Consider the following 25,176-nt stretch of genomic DNA (forward strand, 5'->3'; position numbering starts at 1 on the left):
CAGGGGTCCCCTGGGCATGGCCATTGCACCCTGTGCCATGTATGGGGGCCCATTTCAGGGCCCCCTATGGCACTTTCAAAAATAAAATGCACTTACCTGTACTTACCTGGGATGGGGTCCCCCATCCTCGCAGTCCCTCTAGTGTGGGTGGGGGTGCCCCTAGGGCCTAGGGAGGGCACGTTTGGGCTTATTCCATGGTGTTCTACCATGGAAATAGGGCCACAGGTCCCCTAACACCTGCCCTGACCCACGTCTTAAAAAATGGGGCAAAGCAAGCTTTGCCCCATTTTTTGACCCCTCCTCCCTCCCTTGCACCATTTTTACATGGGAGTATAAATATGGTGTTAAGGCCATAGAGTCATTTTTTTGCACAGGAACGCCTACCTTGCATCTCATTAAGGCAAGGTAGGTTTCCACTTCCAAAAAATGACTTTAACTCCATAAATTTGGTGCTAGACGGGTCTAGCACCAAAGTATAAATATGGAGTTAGTTTTGCACTGAATTAGAGTTTTTTTAAAATGACGCTAATTCAGTGCAAACAGAGTATAAATATGCCCCTTAGCGTCAAAAAATGATGCTAATCTGGTCAGAATCATTTATTTTGACTCAAAACTGCCTAGCGTAATTTTTTTTTAAGCTAGCCTACCCTTTGCACCGACTTGCACCATTCCATAAATATGGTGCCCAGCTGGTGCTAAAAAATGGTGCAAGCCGGTGCAAAACTTTTTGGGGCAAAACTGCCTTAGTGCAGTTTTGCACCAAAAAGTATAAATAAGGCCCTAAATCTGGGGGTATACCATGCAAAAGATTGTCACTTCTAATACCCATTTTCTTTTTTTAAAGTGCATAGCCCTGATGACAAGTTGCTTGTTAAATTCTGATCCATGCATAAACCCCTGTTTATGCTTGGGTGCGAATAACCAGTGTGAAGGCATTTAACACATCTGTTAATATTCAGATGCATTAACTGCCTCAACATCGGTTACATTTCGAAGGTCAAATCTGCTGGAATATAACTGGGGAAAGAAGACAGTATGCCGAATTTGGTGTGTTAAAAACCAAAATCCACATGTTATTTCCCAGAAACTCGTAATCTTTGCTATTTATCACACCTGGTAAATAGGGAGCACCATGGTATCGTTATTTACCAGGTGTGATAAATAGCACCTATACTTGGAATCAGGCCATGAGTGTGTCATTCATGAAATATATTCCTACTTTGTGAACTAATACATTTCCTGGTCTTATAATTATGATTCATTTGGAAGAGTATGTATCCTATTGTTACAATATGAATGATTCAGTATGTGCTATGAGGTAGAGTGGGTAAGGTGACATGCACTGTAAGAAGGCTTCCCTTTACACCTATAATTTTACCATACACCCTTGGAGGGCGATCGCATCTGTAATACAGTAAACAAAGATGTGTAGGCCAGACTCCTAACCCAATTCTCCCGGTGTTTGTCTGTTGTAATGTTAGGTGATATATGCCGCTTGGGTTCCTATTGATAGTTCTACATGCAATGCACGTCATGTGTGATATGTGGTGGCACACAGTGAAAGTGAAGGGTGCTTGCTCGGGTCTGCACTTACAAATTGCTCCACTTTTTATGATGGCTAAATAGTCACATGGAGTTAAGAGCCATATCACAAAGATGTGCACTCGTGCAAGTGGCAGCGGTATGCCTGTTTTAATAGAATTGCACTGTGTGAAATATATACATTTAACTGAAAATCTTTTTGTGCTAGTGCACGAGCTACATCCTGCGCTGTTGAAACACAAACAAGTGATGGCCGCTTCTACGTGCTAAACGTTGCACTGACTAGGAAAAAATCAACATTAATTATATACCTTTTAAGACAGTGTAATGGCATTAAAAAAGGCGCATGACGCTGCCTGGAACATCTTAGTGATGAGGCTCTAGCTTTTTCTCTGTTAGGTGGTGCTCTGGGGCACTGAGGGCCCCAGAACATTCGGTATTACCAAAAGAACCATAAGGAACCATCTGTTAAACCAAATGTCAGAAAAAAACAGTTAACACTTGTTACTATACTTTAGTATGACCATACTCAGATTAGATGTGTGTCGTCTGACTGTATTTCAGTGCAGAACAGCATGACTCTTTCTATTCTGTACCATTCTTTTGTTTTCATTTGTGACTCAATCTCTTCTTTTGTGAAAGTAGAGTGAAAAGTCAAGTGCTCAAGAGTAGTGTGGGAAACTATGACCGTAGTCATTTTAAATTTTTAGGTTTGGCGTGCACAGTCTCGCAGTGCTTTCAAAATCTCTTGTAATGAAAAACAAAAGTCTTAAAAGGGGCTAAAAGCCTGCCCATTACTTACCTTTACCTACCATTGGTTGGCTCCTATATCACTTTCATTTGCTCGCTTCCTATTGGTCAGTTTACCCTCCTTGCATCCAGCTTTCTCCTGGGCTTCAAGTCTTCATAGGTGCGATGGAGTTTGGTCTAAGTACTGCTTCTGTGGCCAGTGTCCTTCCACTGGCTGCAGGCTCCTGCGGGTACTCTTTTGTTATGGTTCGACATGCACTCTAACTGAGTCCAGTCATGTATTTCAATTAAAAATGTGTTTGGAAAGATGTTCATAACCATCACAAAACTATTTTCCCCATCTATCACTTACTACAAGAGATTCCAAGAGGATATACTCTGAAAGGTAATTTCTTTTTCAATGAAAAGCTGTAACCCATACTACTCTACAGAAAGGGAACAAGGCTGCCATACAGTTAGTCATCCAAGGCACAGATTGATCAGCAGCATTGTTTTAGCGAAATTATCTAAAATGGTGCTCAGTACTTATATTTCCGGTGCAGTGTATCAAATTGTCCAGTTCTTTGCCTGTATTTGACACACTTCCAGTTCACCAGGTGCCATACTCGCTGCCCATTAACTCTGCAATAGTGAGTCCTCACTATAGTTTGCCCCAAATGAATGAAGAATCCGAGATCAGAACTTTGTCAAATGTGGTGAGCCCTGACACCTGGGGATGGACACAAAACCAGTTTCGCAAAGTTTATAAACTTTACACTTCTTAAAGGTTGCAATGTTTTGTAAACTTCAGAAATGTTTGCCTTGGGATGAATTTACAAACATAGTTTTCAAGCAAAAACATGATCAAATTTTTTTGACAATGACTGTCAGAATTCATAAGGTAATTTTAGTCAGTGTTGCTGTTGATGTTTGCATAGAGCTAATTTGTCGTCATAGTGCATGGCACATTGCCCTGCTTTGCAATGAGTAATTTATTTTCCCAGATGTTAGGTTTCTGCATTTTTCAGTCAACTTGTGAGCATTGTATTCTGTGAACTGAAATAATTTTGGCCTAAACAACTGAATTGATATGACGTCCTTTGGATTGGGCGTTCCTTTTGGAGGAGGGTTTAACTTCACACTATCATTATCGAGGTGTGAATTGTGGTGTGGATGCGTGTTGACGAGGAGCACAACTGAGGGCTCTGACGATGAAGCTGAAGCTGAAGGTAGTGCAAATTTCTCACAGTGCTGTCCCTAGTCATTAAGGTGTTAAATTTACCTGCTCATCCTTTGCTTAGCCTCGCTGGAAACAACACAGAGTTATAGTCACATGCGTAACCACAATGACGTGAATTAGGTGTGGGAGGATAACATACATCTGTTGAAATTTAGACTGTGCCAATGGAAAATAAATGCTGCGTTTACAATTGTAGAGGGTGTGCATGTTCGAAAAGGCGGGTATGGCAAAGTGGAGGAAAAGAATGGAGGTACATGCAGAGGGAGAGCTTGGAAAGACAGCAATAAGAAAAAGGAGATGAAGTGTGAGACATGCAGATAAAAATGCTTTAGAAACTAATGACCGGAGAAAATGGGTTTAAACATCTAATAAAGAGGGAGAGATTGCAGAGGAAAGCAATATGAAAGGGAGTACATGTGAGGCCGAGAACTTCGAAGGACTCTGACCTTGTGTAGACCTATAAAAAAATGAATCCAGAATATCATACTTTTATTTCAGAATTTTGAATTTTCTGAATTGAAACATTTGCATTTTCAATTTGCATTATTCAAACATGATTTTTATTTCTCATGTGTCTTATATTGATTAAAAATCCGTAGAAACTAACTGTAGGTGAAGCCAATAGGTTACGTTTGTGTTGGGTTTATGTGTTTGTCTACAGAAAACACATGTGTAGCACCCTAATACTGGTCAGGTGGAATGCTGGGTCAACCAGAGGATTCTACTTCACGTTTTAGACACCCTGCTTATTTATGCGGGTCACATCACGATTCTTCCGTAAGTCTCTTTGGCTACACCAATTTTAGAGCCTCCACATTTTTCACCCAAGGTGAAGCTTTGAGTAGATGTTAGTCACTGAAGGAGCGCCCTTGTTGGTTGAGACACCAGCCGTACTGCAGTCATGGAGAACGCTACCTAGGATACAGATCATGCCTGGCACCAGTGACAGTATTCTGCGAACAGCTCACCTAGCAATTCCATCTTTGGGCCTGGCATTAAGAAGTACATGTGTAGCTGCTCAATGATTATGTATCTTTAGATGTACTTATGTAAGTCAGTCAAATCAGGGTGTTTTTTCAAAAACATATTTTATGTCCTTCATTTCTACATGCCTTCAAACCAGACGTTTGGTCCAAAAACTTGGATCACTCAATTCTATGTAGGACTATAGAAGAGCAACTATCTGCAGACTAGGATCTACTTGTGATTCAGTTTACCTTAGACTCTAGAAGGATAACTGCACAAGCACAGTGCCTTAGCTTACTTTATTCCCTCCTTTTTGACACCGGAATGAGAGCATAGAAGAATAATTCCTATGTGTACAGTACAGGTGCAGAGGGAATACGTGCATGCACTACTTCCCTTGTTGAATGGTGTTAACGCAAAATGACTTGATTAAAAATTATTAATGAGTGTTTATGTGTTATAATAATGAATTCATTAGAAAATGGTTAACTTAGAAAAATTCATGTGCACGTTTGAAATTGTGACCTCAGAGAATGGCCATCAGTTTCAAGAAATGTATAATAAATGATTAGCATACATAAAATATAGAAAACGTATTAAAACTATGTAGTATTGTGTTATATCGAGAGTTAGAACCTATGCATTGCAATAATTGTAGGCCTTAATTCAGTGAGAGTCTTTTGGTCTAGTCTTGCCAGGCCTCATGCAGAAAGCTGAATTTCTTAGCATCTAAAAGAAATGTGCTTACGAATTGAACTGACAGTGAACTGCTCATTGTTTTATAAAATGCTTAACCAGACTTTTTGTGGGAACCGACGGATAGGAGATGATGTTCTAGTAATTGTAACAAAAAATGTATAACCCGCATGCGATGTACTTTCCCAGGACTCGAACAATGAAGGCATTGACTGGAGAAGAAGATGCAACATTTTCGAATCCTGACGAGCCGGATGATGAGAACATCGTAAAGTGGACCAATCAACGACATGAGAACTGTGAAATATTAGAATACATAGATTTGGAATAATACAACTATTGGGTAGAGTCATAACTTGTGATTAATTGACCAATTGAAATTTGGGGGATAGTCTGGACAACTTCGATATAACAACGTGACAGAGGGAGAGATGTGAGATGCAGATGCTAGATGTTGAGGAGCGAGACTGCAAGATTATTGAGGCGATTCAAGATTCTGTCATTGGGCTCATACTCTTGAGGGCCTGATGTGATGCTGATCTACTGATGACCTGAAGACAAAGACTAACTCTGTTGCTGATCCATCCGGAGGATAGGTAGATATGACAATATGAATGAACTATAACTTTGTGCCTTTTCTTTCTAGGTACCAACTGCACTGTCTAAATAGTCTTTTTAGCTAGCTGATTTTCCAAAAATTCTTGTTCGAAATTTGTTTTTGCATGAAGTCCCACATGCTGATGCACATCTGGATTAGATGAGGTTTTTCTTATATGACGACTGACAGATTTAGAGACAAATGGTTGACAGACTATTTTGCTGAACTCTATGAATAGAGAAGATTTTTTGCCTTTGTTCTTCTTGTTGACTTTCGCTAACGCATTAGAAAATGCTTTGATGCAGGTTTTGATCAGATTATGTTAATGGCGCCTTCTAATTAATTAATACGGATTCTGATTCAATTGAGTTGTGTTGAATTAACCTCATGGCTTAGTATTGCAACTAATAGGGAAATAAAATCACTAAAACGTATAACGAGTTGTGATTATTCATGACTGAAAGGTCATGGTTTGTTGTGTTCTTTGATTCATTACTGATGATGACTAATGCTTATTAAGTTTGTGTATTGATCATTTAGAGTACCAACCAAACCCTAGCTAGGATACTCCTTGCAAATCAAAAGGTTAATCGACCTATGCACGTCACTTTGTAAGTTTACTCATTAAGGACCAGGCGCTCTAACAGTTTTTGGTAGCAACTTGAGGGTTAGTTTCCTTGGAGAACTAGTTAGGTGGTTATGGTGGTAGTTTAAGGTTGGTTATTCATTACTGAGGTTTGGATTTTGTTTTTCTGAAATGGCAATTGTAGCAAAGATGATGTCCCCTTAAGCCCAGAGTTGGGTATGTTCTCAGCATTTTAGTGATAGTGTGAAAGGGATAGGTTGCGCTTGTGCAGCTTATGCAAATTGCAGGTGAATTCTGACGTATGTGAGGCGAAAATAGGGAGTCTGTGTACTCCAGTTTAAGTTTTAGTGGGAGTGTGCTTACTCCGCAATATAAGAGTAGGGAAGTCATCGAACTTCATATGTGTGTGGTGCTTTGTGCTCAGAAATTGTCCACATGGTTGTTGATGTACGGACCCTGCGTGGTCTAAGACTCCGGAGTATATTGACAAGTGTAGGAGACACTTGGTTATATGTTGTAATTTGTCTGTTTTAGTAGGTTGATTGGGCGTGGTCAACAAGTCAGTGTGAGAGTTAAAGTGAACGGGAGAAATTTTTGACTGAGATTTGGCGAATCCTATGTGCACCAGGACAGACCTATCGATCAGTTGAGATTAAAATTTGCAGGCCAAATTTTGCTTGCGGATGTGGGAGGCTGAGAAAGAGGAATAGCTGCATGAGCGAAAGGGCCATCAGTGAAAATCCGTAAGGTCTCTGAAGCAATCGTGTTACCTTCCTGTAGTAAACCGGCAGATTTGTTTTGGTTCTTGATTTTGGTTAGTGCTCACAATAATTTGCATTAGTTTTGTGTGAATTGAAGTTTAGGAGGACGAGCCGCAAGACTTTGTCAGCTGCAGTGTGTGAGTGTGAGATCAGTGGAGCCGCACTGGGATAGGTTGGTTAGTGAGAAGGGTCACGCGTGGATTGGCAGCCGTCCGTGATAGGCAATTGGTTGAGAACATTGGTGAAAGGAATCTTGGGAGTAAAATTCATTTCCTGATATGATTCAAATATCCAAAAGTAGAAAAGATGACGTTTTTCAAAGCATTCAAGAGTGCCCTGAAGGGAGATACATATATTAAGGTGACTGTGATGGAAGAGCAAGGTGTCGCGCCGTGTCTTTGGTTAAAGCAATGGTGCAAATTGACAGTGAAACAAGGAGCTTTAGCATTTCCTGAGCATGGAACGTTTAATCTGAGAATTTTAGATCAGTTACGGATGGCGGTTTATGAAACAAGGCCCCTTCCAAGACTGGGACTGTTTGAGGTGTTAGCAGATTGGGAGCTGACAGCGAGAGAGCAGTAGGAAATAAAGTTTTAGAGGAGAATAAGAAAGGTAGAGAAGTCTCTAGCGGAAGCAAGATGGGATTGGGAACAGAAGAATTGGAGAACAGTGACCTTGCAGGATGCTAAGAAATTTCCTGCTATCACAGAGGGAGATGAGATGGATGGAAAAAATGAGGATAGCAAAAGTGATGAGTTTGTCTGGGAGTAAATAGGCAAAAAAGGCTTCCTTAATAGAGGAAGACTCAGATGTCAAAGATCTTATTACTCAGATGCTGAGGGACCGACCTCCACCATATGCGATGCACAAGGGGGTCCGAGTACTAGCTCTGCTGCAACTGCCCTAGCCCAGGCAATGGGGACCGTGAGTCCAGTACAGGTTGATAATGGACAGGTACACGGTGTGGTGCAGAGTACTCCTAATGCATTGACTGCTTCGGTAGTCCAGGCACAGATGCACCCGCCACCAATACAGAGATTGTATCCTGAAGTAACTATTCTTGAGACAACTTCAAACTTAGTGGTGCCTACTGAATAAGTGGTTCCAAAACCATTATTGGTCCAGACTGATCCGACTCTGATATTGATGCCCCAGGCACAGCCACAGGGTATGCTGAGGTTTACACCTTTGACAGGGACGCAGTCAGATTTGACCCCGGTAATGAATCAGAGTATGGGAGTAACTCTTCCACAGAATGCAGGAGTTAGAGCAGCCCCAGATGCAATATTATTGCAATTACTGTTGGTCCAGCAGTACCAATGTTTGCGCAGAAGAAATCAATCACAGGAGAACAGGGTGAGATGTCACAGAGCCTCGTGAGGAGAGGGTGAGAGAACATGTGCAAGTAGTTTCTTCCATGGGTCAGACTTTTGATGGATCCAGGCCACTGATGGCTTTTAGTCCACTAGTCGCACTTCCTGATGCTGTAAATGGTCCGGGTGTAAGTCAGAGCTTGAAGCTCTTGACACCAGAACCTCCAGGTGCAATGGTGCAGCAGGTGCTATCACCAAATGTGAGTAACATTATGGGGGTCATTACAACATTGGCGGTAAAAGCCGCTTACCGCCGTGCAGAAGACTGCCAACACACCGCCACGGCCGTGGAATTCTGCCACAGCTATTATGACACACATCTCGGAATCCGCCGAAATTCAGACACCCACACAACTCCGCCACACCAAAGGTCAGTGATAAACTGGCGAAAATAAAACCTCCACCGTCACGCCAACAGAAACACGCCTATGCTATTACGACCCACGAATCCACGCAGCGGTCTTTCAACCGCGGTATTCCATTGGCGGTACACACCGCCGCGCTCAAAATACACACACATCTCCAAAACACCACCACATTGGACAATTCGAACTACACACACCTGATACACATTCAAACACCCCTTCCACACACCCAATTCAATATAAAACACACGCCCACATCACCCACAAACCCCTACGACCAATTAATCTGAAAGAAGGCCAGAGAGAGACAACAGCAATAGACAACCCCACCACACAGAGGCACACAACACCATCACCCATACAACATCCACGCTCAAAACACCCCACACCACCACACATCACCACACTCATCAACACATACACCACCGCACACAGAACCTACACCACCCCATGTCACGCCAAAGACACCCCAGGTTTTCCGAGGAGGAGCTCAGGGTTATGGTGGAGGAAATCCTACTGGTAGAGCCACAGCTATTTGGAGCACAGGTGCAGCACACCTCCATAGCCAGGAAGATGGAGCTATGGCGAAGAATCGTCGACAGGGTCAACGCTGTGGGACAGCATCCAAGAAATCGGGAGGACATCCGGAAGAGGTGGAATGACCTAAGGGGGAAGGTGCTTTCCGTGTTATCCAGGCACAACATCGCGATTCAGCGGACTGGCGGCGGACACCCACCTCCTCCCCCACAACTAACAACATGGGAGGAGCAGGTCTTGACCATCGTGCATCCTGAGGGCCTCGAGGAGTTGGTGGAGGAATGGACACTGGTAAGTCAAATCTTAACTATCATATCCCCCACCCTACCTGCATGCTATCACACCTCCCACCCTCACCCCTTCCCCTATCACGCCAAATCCTCACTAATGTACTCATAACACAAACCACACTTCCCAACACCAAGCCCTGCATGCAATACCAAAGCATGGTCACCCCTCACTAAAGCATGCCCACAGCACATACCCTTAACACCCCCCCAACCATCATCACACAAGCCCCCACACTGGAATGCTAGCACTGGGGTACACTCTCACCCACCCATTGCACACCATGACACACACACATGCAATAATCATGCTTTTATACCCCTGCAGGACCACTACTGAACGTCACCAGACAGGAGGGTCCAGACATCGCTACCCCACCCACAGAAGAGGCCCACAGTAATGACAGCAGCTCTGGCCAACTGGATCCAGATGACCAGCCCAGACCATTGTGGGCCTCGGGACAGGCGGTTCCCCTTGCACAGGCACAGCCCAACACAGACCTTCCACCCTCTGGTAACACCAGCACAGCACCCACCCAGCGGGCCTATACCTCCGTACCCAGGACACGTCAATCAGCGGTGTGTCCACCACTACAGGGAACCCAGGATAACCCACCACCCCAACAACAGGGACCTGGGGGCAGTGGTAGTGGGCACACGGTCCAGGGGATGGAGGCACAGGAACACAGGGGAATTGGGAGGGCTGCTGTGCGACAGGGGGCGGACAGGCCAAGGGAACCCACTCTCCACGAGGCCCTCTCCTCCATCATGGGAGCATACCACCACTCCCAGGAGACGATGGCGACGGTCCTGGCCAAGTTTCAGGAGACCCAGCGCCTGCAGGACGAACAGTATTTGGGGTTCAGGGAGGAGCTTAGAACCATCATCTCTGCCCTGGGCACAATCGTAGGGGTGCTGAAGGACATACAAAACACCATGAGGGACACCATGGCACTCCCAGGGGCCCCTGACACTAGCATGGACGATGAACTGCCCACTACGTCCGCCGGCGCTAGTGGACAGGACGCCCCACCACAGGACCACCACACAGCACCCCACCCACTGCGGACGGAGAACCACCCGCAAGCGGTCCCTGAGATCCAGGAACAGGACAGAGCAAGATGGCAAGACCCCCGCCAGGAAATGAGACCACCCTGATTGTCCTCCCACTGTCCCACTTTGTTACCCTTTCCAGATTGGAACTGCCCCAGCTCCACTTCCTATGCCCATATGTGCAATGCACCTGTGTGACTAATAGACTGGACTCTGCCATGGACATTCCTCCACCATCACCCATCACCATTTTGCCGCCCCCTCCAATAATTAGCACTTCAATAAATACCCTTTAACCACAAAATAATCTGGAATCAGTCTGTGATTTTGAAAATGTGTATTAACAATGGCAATGGCAAAATCCGTTCGAAAATGTAATCTCAACATACCTATGTCACACATCACAAGTCCATGAAGGATGCAAGCAGATGACACACGTTGGCAACCACACCTGTGAAACCGTAATGGAAATGTACAACTCAGTTACCATATGCTGCTACTAATTGACAGACAGGATAGAGGTAGAAGTGTGAAAGTGAATGTGAGAGTAAAAATATTGTTCTCACCTGTGTGTCACTGGAAATATTGCTGTATGACTGACTCCCTGTTGTCCATGTCTTCTTCCTCAGCTTCATCCTCATCACTGTCCACAGGCTCCACAGGCTCCACAGCTGCCACAACACCGTCATCTGGACCATCCTCCTGCAGAAAAGGCACCTGGCGTCGCAAAGCAAGATTGTGAAGCATTGAGCAGGCGATGATGATCTGGCACACCTTCCTTGGTGAGTAGAATAGGGAACCACCTGTCATATGGAGGCACCTGAACCTGGCCTTCAGGAGGCCGAAGGTGCGTTCGATCACCCTCCTAGTCTGCCCATGGGCCTCATTGTAGCGTTCCTCTGCCCTGGTCCTGGGATTCCTCACTGGGGTCAATAGACAGGACAGGTTGGGGTAACCAGAGTCCCCTAATAGCCACACACGGTGCCTCTGGAGTTGATCCATCACATACGGGATGCTGCTATTCCGCAGGATGTAGGCGTCATGCACTGAGCCAGGGAACATAGCATTCACCTGGGAGATGTACTGGTCTGCCAAACATACCATCTGTACCTTCATGGAATGATAACTCTTCCGGTTCCTGTACACCTGTTCACTCCTACGTGGGTGGACCAGAGCTACATGAGTGTCATCAATAGCACCTATGATGTTGGGGATATGTCCCAGGGCATAGAAGTCACCCTTCACTGTAGCCAAATCCTCCACCTGAGGGAAAACGATGTAGCTCCTTACGTGTTTCAGCAGGGCAGACAACACTCTGGACAGCACGTTGGAAAACATAGGCTGGGACATCCCTGATGCCATGGCCACTGTTGTTTGAAATGATCCACTTGCAAGGAAATGGAGCACTGATAGCACCTGCACGTCAGGGGGTATTCCTGTGGGATGGCGGATTGGTGCAATCAGGTCTGGCTCCAACTGGGTACACAGTTCCTGGATTGTGGCACGGTCAAACCTGTAGGTGATGATCAAATGTCGCTCCTCCATTGTTAACAGGTCCACCAGCGGTCGGTACCCCGGAGGATTCCGCCATCTCCTCAAAAGTCCCAGCTGACGGTGCCTAAGAAGGACAACAGCGACCACAGAGTCAACAAAATCCCAGGTATGTACCCACAGCTACACAGAACACGACACCAAATACAAAACTCATCCTGTAAGTGTAGGCCTAGGTATGTGTGACGCAGTAGTAAATGAAGCCATGTGGGCCCCTGAAATGGCGGCTGCCTGACCTCTAAAGTGTGACAATGGGGTGTGAGGTATCTGCGCTGGCATTGTACACCGTCGCGGTAGGCGGTTATAGACCACAGCGCAATGCTGCATTGGTTAACATTGGACCCTATGGGTCCCAGGAGCCAATGAGGAAGTGCGATGGCGGTGATGATACGCACCGTCGCATACGTCACAGCCACGGACGTGACCGCCATTTTCTATCTGTTCAATCACTCGATACCTGATCTTCGACAGGAGAGGACCTATACTGCAAGTGCTGCTGTGACCTCGGTCTGGAAGAGACAATGGGTGCTGCGTCTGGGGAAAGGGCCCCTTCCTTCACTGCTCAGGAGTTGGAGAAGCTAGTCGACGGGGTCCTCCCCCAGTACACGCTACTCTACGGTCCTCCAGACCAACAGGTAAGTACACAGGGAGCACGTTGTATGGGCTATGCTGGGTGGAGAGGGCTGGATGTCAGTAGCAAGGGGGCAGAGTTAAGTGACCATGAAGGACTGTGAATGCATGTGCCACATGGCAAGGGTAGGGATGGGGGCCACTCACTTTGACGGTGCACTTGATAATGACTTCTCTTCTTCCCCTGTACATGTCATATAGGTCAGCGCTCACCAGAAGAAGGACATTTGGCATGCCATCGCCAAGGACGTCCGGACCCTGGGGGTCCACCAGAGATGGGGCACCCACTGCTGTAAAAGATGGGAGGACATTCGCTGCTGGAGCAAGAAGACGGCGGAGGCTCAGCTGGGGTTGGCCTCCCAACGTGGGAGGGTTGCCCGTCGCACCATGACCCCCCTGATGTTCCGGATCCTGGCGGTGGCCTACCCTGAGTTGGATGGGCGCTTGAGGGCATCACAGCAGACACAAGGGGGTGAGTACAACATCATTCTGTGAACTTTGCGCACAGTGGAGGGGTCTGGGTGGGGGAGGAGGGCTGTGGGTTCCCCTAGGCCAGGGCGCGGTAGGTAGGCTAGGCCCCTCCGTAATGAATGCCATGGGGCACTCCACCCCACCTCTGTAGAGTGCCAAGTACAGGTATACATGCCCCTGTGTCATCTATGTGTGCAGATGTCCACCATAGCCATGTAAGTCAGATCCCAGGAATTGCATCTGTAGAGGCCAAGAGCACGGCGTAGTGTAGGGGGCTGCTGTGTCTGTATTGTCCGCCAACGGTAGCGGCAAGCCATGCACTCAACCTGTCTTTCTTCTGTCGTCCACCCCTTTTGGTGCTCTCCCTGTTCTTTTGTGCATCAGCATCATATTATCAGGCGGAGGTACATTGGCACCGGAGCATGAGGGAGCTGCATCCCACCTGGCCATGGAGGGCCACACCACAGACTCTGAATACACCAGTGGGACGGAGGGCGAGGGGAGCTTCACGTCGGTCACCGGATCACCAAACAGCGACATGGACTCGTCCGCCGATGGGAGCTCCCTTGTGGTGGCGGCACCATCTGTGCCCCCCACTTCTACAGGTACAGCCGCCACCCACACTACCAGCACCGCCCTCCCAGCAGCCTCTCAGCCTTCGCTCCGTGCCCGCTCACCCAGGAGGGTGGGCATCACCTTCACCCCAGGCTCCTCAGGCCCTGCCCCTGTCACCCCTGCTGCCCTCAGTGAGGAGGCCTTTGATCTCTTCAGGTCACTCACTGTTGGGCAGTCTACCATTGTGAATGTCATCCAGGGTGTAGAAAGGGAGTTGCAACACGGTAATGCATTCCTGGAGGGCATTCATTCAGGTCAGGCTGCCTTTCATTGAACCCTGAAATCTCTGGCCTCAGCAATGATGCAGCCATTGTCCCTGAGTCTAGCCTCCCCCCTCCAACTTCCTCCACCCAGACCCAATCCCCTGTACCCCAGCCTATCCCAAGCACACCATCAGATAAGCATGCACACACCCCAACACACAAAAGTAGCTCAGGCAAACATAAGCACCACACATCCCACAGGCACTCACGCAAGTATCACCCACATACAGACACAGCAACATCCACTGCCTCCACTGTGCCCCCCTCCTCATCGTCTCCCTCCTCCCTCCCAATGTCGTCTACACTCTCACCTGCATGCACTACATCTACAGGCACTAGGACTTGCACCAGAACACCCAGCACCACACCCCGCTCACCTGCACTCACCACCCCCACTACCATTTACACGTCCCCTGTGTCCACTCCCAGTGTGTCTGTGACACACCCTCCCAAAGTACACAAACGCGAGCACCTACACACCCAACATCCATCCACCTCACGACAGCCTCCAGTACCTGCACCTGCAACCAAATCACCTCCTACAACCACCTCCTCTTCCTCCACTCCCAGACCCCCTCCAGCTACCCATCCCAGTGTTCGTCAGAAACTCTTCCTCAGCGTCGTTGACCTCTTTCCCACCACCCCCACCCCTCCAATTCATAGGTCCCGTAGTAGCACCTCAGCCAAAAAAAGTCCAGTACCAGTGTTGCGTGCTAAAGGTGTGTGGAGTGCACCGGCCACCAGGGCAGCCAGTGTGACACGGAGCCAAAGCACTGCCAGTCCACCCCCTGTAAAGCACCTTAAGTTGGAAAGGGGCAGACGGGAGAGGGTGAAGACTCCTGGCGGAAAAACAGCTCACAAGGGTCCCGGGGGGAGTGCTGAGTCTGCTGTGACTCCTCCCAAGGTGTTGAAGGGGCAGAAGAAGTCTCCAAAGTCTGGGAAGAGCAGCATAGCGGAGAAGGCCGCCATCCTCCCTGCCGGCCGGGACGCCACCGCCAGCAGTATCGTCACAGGTCCGGAGACCACCACCAGAGTCAGTGCCCAGGAGGGCACCAGTATCGTCACAGGTCAGGAGACCACCGCCGGAGTCAGTGCCCTGGAGGGCACCAGTATCGTCACAGGTGAGGAGACCACTGCCAGCGTCAGTGACCTGGAGGGCCCCGGCAGCCACAGCCCCGCTGGGCACTGAGGGACCGTAATGCCAAACACCACTGGACAGGTCAGAGACAGCAAAGGCAAGCACCGCTGAACAGGGCAAAGACCGCCATGTTTAAGACTGCTGAACAGGGCAAAGCACCGCCATGGCAAAGCACCGCTGAACAGGTCAAAGACCGACATGGTGAAGACAGCTGAACAGGGCAAAGACCACCATGGTGAAGACCGCTGAACAGGGCAAAGCACCGCCATGGCAAAGCACCGATGAACAGGCCAAAGACCGACATGGTGAAGACCGCTGAACAGGGCAAAGACCGCCATGGTGAAGACCGCTGAACAGGGCAAAGCACCACCATGGCAAAGCACCGCTGAACAGGGCAAAGACCGCCATGGTGAAGACCGCTGAACAGGGCAAAGCACCGCTATGGCAAAGCACCGCTGAACAGGCCAAAGACCGACATGGTGAAGAACGCTGAACAGGGCAAAGAACCGCCATGGCAAAGCACCGCTGAACAGGCCAAAGACCGACATGGTGAAGACCGCTGAACAGGGCAAAGACCGCCAAGGTGAAGACCGCTGAACAGGGCAAAGCACCGCCAAATCAAGCATCGTTAGCCCATGTGCAGCTGGGACAGTGACGGAACAGGGACCGTCACGGGGAGCGTGATGCACTCCGGGCACCAGTCCCCCTCCAGAACCAGTGCAGACTGTTATCCACTTGAGAGACTGTGGCTTTGCACTCCCCAGGATGGTACAGTGGGCAACCCACCCTCTGTAGAGACTTGAGAGACTGTGGCTTTGCACTCCACAGGATGGTACAGTGGGCAACCCACCCACTGTAGTGAGTTGAGAGACTGTGGCTTTGCACTCCCCAGGATGGTACAGTGGGCAACCCACCCACTGTAGAGACTTGAGAGACTGTGGCTTTGCACTCCCCAGGATACATCAATGGGCATGGAGCCCCATCGTGGATCTGGCGTGCTGCTGTAATCCGGCTGATGTGCCCCCCCTTCCCTTCCCCCTGAGGTACCTGATGTATTTCTATCTGATGCCAATTGCAGTGTTCTCTCCGTTTGTGGACAGGTATCTAGTGTGGGCCTCGCCCATGCATTTTGGGCCCAGTGGTCCACGGACATTGAAATGTGCATACCTGCACTACTAATCGTGATGTATATATTTGCAAAGTGTATATCTATCTGTATATAATAGGTTACTGTATTTTGATACATTACAATGTTTGAACTGATTTCGTTTTGTCTTTGCATTCTTCCGGGGGGGTTGTGGGTTGTTACTGTGCTGTTTGGAAATGCATTGGTGTGTGTGTTGTAGTATGCGAGGGTCGGGTTGGGGGTGGGGGTGTTGCGTGTGTGTGTCCCTGATTTTTGCCTCCCCCCTCCCCTATGTCGTATGTGCAGTACTCACCGTTGTCTTCGGTGCCTACGTTGCTGGTGATCGTAGATGAGCAGGAAGACAAGCGCAGGGAGTATTTGTAGTTTGGGCTCCATGGTAGCCTCCTTCCTCGTGGAGTGTGTTCAGGTGAGCGCTTTCCCATTGCAAAAGCTGTTTCCGACGTGTTTTTATCCACGGTGAATCCGCCCAAGGAAAAGGTGGTGGATTGGCGGGTTGTGATACTGTGGGCGGTACTTTGTCTTCCGCCTGTCTGTTGGCGGTGAATGTCGCACTGCTTGTCTGTACCCCCGTGGCGGTCGGAATGTTAAAGTGGCTGTCTATGTTGGCAGTTTTCGCCACGGTCATAATTCCCTTTTTTTGTCCGCCGGCCTGTTTGTGGTATTACCGCAGCTTTAACATTGTCTGCCAGGGTTGTAGTGACCACCTATGTTACAGGGATTGACCGCACAGCAGCTAAATGAGTGGTTAGACAGTCTGAACACGATGGCCAGATGCATTGCCTTTGGTGTTGATGTCAATGAGAAACACGCCTGACAGGAAAATAGGACTGTTGCCCCACGAGATTCTTATGGGCAGGGCAATGAGGTTGACAGCAGTTCCAGCTAATGCACTTGTCAATATTACAGATGACATGGTGTTGGACTTCTGCAAGGGTCTGGCTGATGTGGTTCGCTCTTTCTCTCAGCAGGGGGAGGCCGCCACACTGCCACCAATTCACGATCCTAGGCACAACCTGAGAGCTGGAGATTGGTGTCAGGAATCCCCAAGGTGCCTCCTGTGTTATCTGTCAGCATCCCCAGGGATTAGGGTTAAATCACATCTCTGTTCTTGGTTAAACCTTCATGTTTCTAAGTAAACATAATGTGCTGTGTTACACAATTGGTTTTATCAATGCTTGTTTTGCCAATACTTGTTTGCTAATGTGAGCAGGTGTAGACATGTGCTTCTAATTGGGTGTGATGTAGACATGTGCTTCTAATTGGGTGTGGTGGCTCATCCTCATGTGGAAACTCAACTGCTTTCCTGATTGGCTTTAAATAGCAAAGTGAAGCATGCCTCTCTGCTTGGCTTTGTTTTGCTTCCTGATCTCAGCATCTGATTTGTCAGTCCAGCCCCTGCTGTCATCCTCGTATTCAGGACGTTTGATGCAATTCTTTTCTTCGTTCCTATACCAGCTGACACCTCCTCCAGCACTCCGGAAAAGACTGAAGCTAAGTGACTAGTATTCTCCAGGGAGTTTGTTCTTTGAGCGCTGCACTTTCCTAGAACAGCTGGTGTATTTCAGACCTTGTATTTTGTCAGAGTGCTTATCTTGAATAGAAAAATGAATTTCTGAACATTGTACATTATTATTGTAGTTACTTGCCTAAATGTGCTTCAGGAAATCTGCTTGAGCTCATTTACTACAAAAAGTGACAGTGCAATTTTAAAAGAGCATTTAAGTGACGTTTCTTTCTCTAATAGCATAACTCTTGGATTTAAATTGTGTCATTCATGCCTGTGTTTCAGGTTTGAGGAATTTGCTTTTGAAGGTTTTTCACACACACAGTGAAACCAAACCAAACTGTGCCACCCTAACTGTTTAAACCCAGAGTGGACATTTGTATTTCTTGGATTGTTTTTGTTCCTTTTAGTTTAACCCTATTCATGCAGGAAAGCTATAAGTGTTATAATTAATGTCCTTTTTTGTCTTGCATGTGCATGATAAGGGCAACCACAGTTCTAATTGTAGTGTGCAACAGTGAATCTCTGTGAAGCCAGCTCTAGTGTCGCAATACTTATTGTTATGGTACTCAGTTTGGGTTTTTGGTAATGCAGTGTTAGTAATTGTGGCAACAGTTATTAATATCCAAGAAAAGTGCTGGAGCATCTCGGTGTTCTTCTACCGCTATCGTGCCTATATCAGAAAGAGAGATTCCGTTACAAGGAAGTTGAGTGCACTAACTCTACTTTCACTCTGTCAACAACAACCTGCCCGCTGAAGATACAGGGTGCCTGGCTGGACCGGCAAGAAATGGCACTGTTTTGTCTCTTTCTCTTCCACTCCCCCTTTCCTTTTGGGACACCTGCCGGGGTTTCTGTGTCCACCAGGAAGTGCCGAGAGGTGTTCCAGGAGGTCAGGGGCATACCATCGCCCCTGCAGACATCTGCTTTTCTGGTGAGTGGCCCGTCTCAACAATTGGGTTGTTGTCCGCAAGCACGTGCGCAAAAAGTGTTTGATGCCTTGTTGGCGTGGACCTTACCAGGTGATCTTGACGACTACAACAACTGCAAATTGTGCAGGAATTCCAAACTGGATTCATGTGAGTCACACGATGAAAGTAGCATGCCCACTGGATCATGAAGAAGCGTTGTTGAGAGCACCAACAATCGTGAAACAGGTTGCAGCACCTGAACCAGAAAAGGAGCAAGGGGAGCCTGAAATCAAACGAGAACTTGTGGAAGATGGTTCTATTGCTCCCGTAAGAGACGAAAGTGAAGAATAGCAGGAGGGTGCTGGAGAATCAATCTCGACAGATGCAGCAGGGGAGCCTAGCACAGCGGGGGTTCTCCCAGAAGTAGACGGTTCAAAGAAACAAACAGAGCAAGTGCCAGACCAAGGAGGGGAGGGAGTAGAGTTGGATCAAAGCCAAGGTGATCTGACTCCTCCTGAGCTGGTTGCATGTCCATCAAGAGAAAACACCATAGAAAAAGAGAAGGAGAAGAATCCAATCCTGGGAAAAATATTAACAGAAGGTACAAGAAAAGGAGATAATTGGCCTGAGTCACAAGTAGAGAAAAGAAAGGAAGTGGTCATTGATCAAACAATAGAGGAAGAAGTAGATACTACGAGAAAGGAAGAATTAAGTGAAAGAGTTGAGTGGTGATCGAAAGTTGAAAAGAAAGAGAATAGCAAGTCAAAGGTATGCAGGTCCTGAATGGGCATATGCAGCTACAAACGAATAGCAGCATGAGTTTATGTCTTTTTGTTTTGATAGGAAAGTTCCAAGTCAATATTTTGAAGTAACCAGAAGAGGAGCAAGGAAATGAACTGTTGAAAATTATCTTAGAATTATTTTGAGAAAAGAGACTGTTGAAAGCCAACTGAAAAAGACATTGATAACCTGATTTGACATTTGAAAACTGGATGTGACAAGCTGCTAATCGATATTGACAAGGATGAGGGTTCCTGGATGTGTAACTGAGCTGCTGAAAGAAGAATTGTTTATTTTTTATTTTTGCTGCACTTTCTTAAGTTACTTCTGCTTTCTGATTCTTTACAGATCATAGCTGAGTTTGATAATCAGGTTAGGAATGCTAAGCGCTGTAAATATATGAGCATTGGATTGGCAATTATGTGTGGGATTTTGTTTATAGTAGTGATTGTGGTATATCTGTTCTTGATGTGAAAGGAGCCATCCATATCACTTCTTCTGGGACTACTACACTAACAGCTTTGGAGAAGGTTAAGTCAGATGAGAAATATTTTCATGATTATAGTAATGCTCAAGGAGAACTTTCTTCTAACGTCTTCTATTGTTTGTTGAGTGAGTATGTTGAGCCGATGGATGCAAGGGATTGCCTTGTGTGTACGCAAATTCCTTCATCAGTTGAGGAAGGAGTTACGTCCCATAGTCTTCCATTAACCTACGGGATACGCTGTAGTCTGCTATTAAGAAGGTTCTATGACCAGGAGTATATTCCGTATTTGTATTCCAATTATGATGTAGTGTTCTCGTTTGTCCCTATCATTAGGTATCTGAGTAGAGTAGCTAAGGACCACGACATAATATTGGTTAGAGGATTCTTTGAACCTAAACTGACGTTTGGGACGGCTTATGCGCACAAAAATAACCTAACATGCTTGCTTACACCTTTAGAGAAGAGCGTCTTATGGCATACTGACGAAAGGAGAAAAGCATTAAAAGAGAAATTAGAAAAAGGCTTAGAGAAAAGGACTTACAAGAATGATTGTGCTTATACTGCAACTAAGACATAAGGGAAACTAGCTTTAGATGCATTACATGTAGGGAAGCTTTGTATATATATGGGCCAAAATCACACACTGACACTTTATTTGTGGGTACGAGTGAATGTAGGCATGTGTTTTTGTTCCAGAGGAAATAGACTTTTATGCTGAATGGTCAGGACCCTGCACTTCCAGGTATCTACTATAATTGTGGGCTTAGTACTTATTACTGTCTTCCAAGAGGATGGTATGGGACATGTTATTTGGGAATAATTTTCACAAAGATTTGCCAGATAGAGGACTTGAAAATGTTTCTGAAATTGACTGAATTACATCATAAGAGACAGAGGAGGGAATCCTCTTCTGCGATAGTGGGAGATATATTTGGTGCGGTGATTCCTTCACTGGGAGTCATCCTGAATTCGATCAAGATTTGAAAGTTGTCTACTATTGTGGATAACATGCTGACAAATTTTACAGGGGCAATACTCCTGATAGATACTGAATTGACTGTGGATAGAGCTTTGACAGTTCAAAAACTTCTAGCTTTAGACATCTTTCAATTGAAGGATGGCAGAGTCTGTAAAATGATGAACTCTAGGCATTGCTGCTCATACATTCCTAACAATAGTAAGGAGATAAGAGACTTCCTTACTAACCTGACTAACTCAAGTAGTGACTTGAAGGAATTGAAAGAACCAGGTGTGTGGGAAAAGTTAGGAAAAGGATTTGCTTCAGTGGGAACTTGGCTTAGTAACATTTGGAACAGGGTACTACTAAAAATCATACAGCGAATATTGATTGTAATTGCTAGCATATTAGGAATATGGGGATCATGCAAATTGTGTCAAAGGATTAAATTGAAAAGGTCTAAAAATAATCAGAGGAGGGAAGACCGAAGCAGGGAAAGAAGTTATAGGGAAGATTTGAGGAGAAGACAAAATGCTGAAGAGATAGAATTGTGAATGGTAAAAGGAAAAAGTAGTATGGTGACATATTTTGTCATAAAAGGAGGGATTGTTAACGCAAAATTACTTAATTAAAAATTATGAATGAGTGTTTATGTGTTATAATATTGAATTCGTTAGAAAATGGTTAACGTAGAAAAATTAATGTGCACGTTTGAAATTGTGACCTCGGAGAATGGCCACCAAATTCAAGAAATGTACTAATAAGTGACTTGCATACATGAAATATAGGAAACGTATTAAAATGATTTAGTAATATGTCATATCAAGAGTTATAACCTATGCCTTGCAATAACTGTAGGCCTTAACTTAGCAAGAATCTTGGCCTATTCTTGCCAGGCCTCATGCAGAATGCTGAATTTCTTAGCATCTAATAGAAATGTGCTTACGAATTAAACTGACCGTGAACTGCTCATTGTTTTATAAAATGCAAACCAGACCTTTTTGTGGGAACCGACGGACAGGAGGTGATGTTCTAGTAATTGTAACAAAAAATTTATAACGTGCATCAGATGTACTTTCCCAGGACTCAAACAATGAAGGCACTGACTGGAGAAGAAGATGCAACATTTTCGATACCTGACGAGCCGGATGATGAGGACATCGTACAGCGGACCAATCAACGACATGAGAACTGTGAAATATTAGAATACATAGATTTAGAATAATACAACTATTGGGTAGAGTCATAACTTGTGATTAATTGACCAATTGAAATTTGGGGGATAGTCTGGACAACTTCCATATAACAACGTGACAGAGGGAGAGATGTGAGATGCAGATGCTAGATGTTGAGGGGCGAGACTGCAAGATTACTGAGGCATTTCGAGATTCCGTCATTGGGCTCATACTCTTGAGAGCCTGATGTAATGCTGATCTACTGATGACCTGAAGACAAAGACTGACTCCGTTGCTGATCGATATCGGGGATAGGTAGATGTGACAATATGACTGAACTATAACCTTGTGCCTTTTCTTTCTTGGTACCAACTGCGCTGTCTAAATAGTCTTCTTAGCTAGATTATTTTCCCAAAAATATTGTTCTAAATTTGTTTTTTCATGAAGTCCCACATGCTGATGCTAATCTGGATTAGATGAGTTTTTTCTTATATAATGACTGACAGATTTAGAGACAAATGGTTGATGGACTATTTTGCTGAACTCTATGAATAGAGAAGATTTATTACCTTTGTTCTTCCTGTTGATTTTGCTAATGCATTAGAATATGCTTCGATGCAGGTTTTGATCAGATTATTTTATTGGCACCTTCTAATTAATTAATATGGATTCTGATTCAATTGAGTTGTGTTGAATTAACCTCATGGCTTAGTATTGTAACTAATAGGGAAATAAAACCACTAAAACGTATAACGAGTTGTGATTATTCATGACTGAAAGATCATGGTGTGTTGTGTTCTTTGCTTCATCACTGATGATGACTAATGCTTATTAAGTTTGTCTATTGATCATTTAGAGTACCAACCGTACCCTAGCTAGGACACTCCATGCGAATCAAAAGGTTCATCGACCTATGCAAGTTCCCTTGTAAGTTGACTTATGAAGGACCAGGTGCGCTAACAACGGCATTGTTCTACAATCTTCCCAGGTCGACCAGTGGGAGGGCACAAGGGGCTTTGCTGAGTAATTTGGCTAAGACACAGACTAATAAGCCAATGAGTTGCAACTAGTCCAATTAGCTACCACTATTATACCAATGAGCGAACCAGTACGTGATTGTTTCTGTCTGCTCAGCCTCTGCAAATTGGGGCGAATGCTGAGTCTTTTGACGCACCAATCTTCAGCATCCCATGTTTTCTATGCATACAATTTCTTCTATGTCTGATTTTTAAACAATGTTTTTTTATTTGTTATAATGTCAATTACTGCGGTGATTATTTCATGGTCACTAATAGGATTTCTCCCTAGGTCTTCCTATATTTGTGTCCATTAGAAATGTTGGAATTGCAGTTGCCGGCACATTACCGCACTCACACACAAATTACTATGGCTGTCTTGTCTATTACTGCACTAGACATGCCATTTCAAATTGTGCACTCACATTTTTTCCTCCTATTATAGATATTTGGGAGATGTCAAGACTCTTTTTATGATTTAATCAATTTGAGTTGAATTACTTCATCACCTCATCTGCCTGTAAGTGGCCAATTGCTCAGTATTTTTTCTCAACTCCTGGCATCAGTCTTACAGTCAAAACTCCATTATCTCCTTTTTTCCGATTCAGTGGCAGTGAATTCCTCATATCATAAGGTGCATCCTCTGTCTCGAGAGCTGATGAATACACAACCATCAAGCCATCCCACTTCCTTTATTCTTTGGGTTGAAAGGTCAATGATGTAACTATTTGGACTGTATGAACATGACTTGTGAACTACAGGTAAATGTGTCTTAATAAATTTGTCTTTTTTGCAAGACACGATATAGCCACTGTTTTCTTAATCTAAGTAGGGACTTTATTATATAGCTTTTGTCACTTCTCGCATGCACTTCGCCAGTTCCTGTACAGCTTTTGCTAGATTTGAAAAGCAATTCCACATAAGCTCACGAGAACCACTGTTGATCACAAAGTCCCTAAGAATCACCAGACCATTCTGGCTCTTTCTTCAGTTTGGGAAATTCCCTAAAAAGAGAGGAATCGGGTCATCTAGTGAACCCTTGCTATGATGAAAAAAGACCACTTTTAGTGCTGTTAAAATATGTTTGTTACTCATAACTCCATCATTTCTCATTTACCCAGTCAAAGATAGGCCTGTATGCTCCAAAAGAACAATATCAAATTGATTTGTTTTTCATTTCTTACGGAAATGAAAATCCCCATCCTTCTCCCAAGCAGAATTCCCTTCGTAAAGCAGCCATGCCCTAGCCTCAGAGCAGCAGAATGCGCTGCAACACAATGACTGTGATACACAGGGAGCATAAATAAAACATGTCTACAAGCTTGAGCTTTCTTCTTGCTTGAACTGTTTTTGGCCTAAACGATTGAATCGATATGACGTATTTTAGATTGGGTGTTCCTTGTGGAGGAGGGTTTAACTTCATCCTACCATCATCGAGTCAAGGTGATTCAAGTATCACTTTGACATTAAGAACTATTGGCTTGGTTTAAAGCAGAAGGGGCAGAGTTTTTTGGTTTTTTCTTTCTTGCATTTCTTTGCGGCAAACCCAGTGATGTTCTGGCTTCATGTGTTATTTTCCCAAGGGCGATGTTTGTTTTTTAGTAGTATTTTGGAGTAACGCTTGACTATTGCAGGATTGAGTAGAGCTTGCAAGGGGAGCCATATAGTGCCTGGGGTGTTGTGAGCCAGCCGTACGTTCCAGTAAATACTTCTGCTTCTGCTGCACCAAGGATGCTGTGGCATGGAATGGATGAAAACAGAGCTTGGAAGTGAGTTTTGGAACTGTGCTCTTACAGG

Source organism: Pleurodeles waltl, chromosome 3_1 (genome assembly GCF_031143425.1).
Source record: "Pleurodeles waltl isolate 20211129_DDA chromosome 3_1, aPleWal1.hap1.20221129, whole genome shotgun sequence".
NCBI classification, from domain to species: domain Eukaryota; kingdom Metazoa; phylum Chordata; class Amphibia; order Caudata; family Salamandridae; genus Pleurodeles; species Pleurodeles waltl.